Below are 1218 nucleotides of genomic sequence, written 5' to 3'. Positions count from 1 at the left end.
TCATAACTGTGGTAGACAGAAACAAGGTAGAGAAACACTTTTAAGGATGCCTTAAAAATGACTTAGAACTTGGACCAGAGAATACTGAGCATAGCCCCAGTAATTATTTATCTGTATGTGTTTTTACCGTAATTATTGTGTTATCTTTATCATGCCTCTTTCTGTTAAACTCTGGTTAAAATGCTAGGCTGTGGAAAATTAAGAAAGGCATCTGTTTTCTAATTCAGAGCTTTGCGCAGTGGCAGTATCATAGCCAATGAGGTTTTTCCGAGGCGCGATTATTGCTAATTGTTTTCTAATTCAGATGGAATACTGATCTGGAGAACATGAGCAAAAGCAACAATGCAACACATGACAAAGTGCCTGAAACAGAAAAACATGGTAGGGCTCTTCATAAACACAATTGAGAGAGTCCTGGGGATGACTCAGATATAGCCAAGAAAGACTTTAAGAGGCTGATTTCTGGCATTAAAACAATGGGGACAAGGTGCGCCTGGCTGGCTCAGTCCCTATAGTGTGCAACTCTTGATCTCGGGCTTTTAAGTTTGAGCCCCCCCCATTAGATGTAGAGATTACTTTAAAATAAAATATTTCTTTAAAAGGTGGGGGGAGCTACCAGGGTAGCTCAGTTGACTGGGCTTTAGACTCTTGATTTTGGCTCAAGTCATGATCTCTGGGTCCTGAGATCAAGGCCCTCACGGGGCTCCAAGCTCAGCAGGTAGTCTGCTTGGGTCTGTCTGTCTCTCTCTCTCTCTCTCTGTCTGAGTCCCTCTGCCCAGTACATGATCTCTCTCTCTCTCTCTCAAAAAATACCTAAAAAAAAAAAAAAAAAAAAAAGACAATGGAATCTTGAGCTATTGAAATCTAGATATTTAAAAGAAATGTGACCTTATCTTATAAAACATGGTAATTCGGACATATCGAATATCATACAGTTAAGTCTTCAAGAAATGGTAGCTATATATACTCATCTTAACTATTAGTAAATGGTATATAGTTCACGTTGTATTTTAGGCAAACTCTACCTCAACTTTAGCAGTGAGCAAGCACAAGAAAGAGAAAGGACCAAGCAACAATATTGAGCAAGCAAGAATTAAGGCTAGAGGAACTGACCAAATGATAGGCCAAATCCCAAAGAGACCCAGACAGCAGCCCAACAAGTTGTTTGGGGGTGAGGAGGATACAGCAAATTTGTACTTAGCTAGGACCAGTTACAAT

At 39.9% G+C, this 1218-nt stretch overlaps 1 pseudogene; it reads left to right on the top strand.

Annotated features, from left to right (window-relative positions):
* The first annotated feature begins 227 nt into the window (after nt 1-227).
* LOC129499272 (U4 spliceosomal RNA) lies at nt 228-347 on the top strand (annotated as a pseudogene).
* The last annotated feature ends 871 nt before the right edge of the window (nt 348-1218 follow it).

This window comes from Nyctereutes procyonoides, unplaced genomic scaffold, assembly GCF_905146905.1.
Source record: "Nyctereutes procyonoides isolate TBG_1078 unplaced genomic scaffold, NYPRO_anot_genome, whole genome shotgun sequence".
Taxonomy (NCBI): domain Eukaryota; kingdom Metazoa; phylum Chordata; class Mammalia; order Carnivora; family Canidae; genus Nyctereutes; species Nyctereutes procyonoides.
Note: the sequence above shows the minus strand (reverse complement) of the source record. Positions and strands in the feature narration are given on the sequence as shown.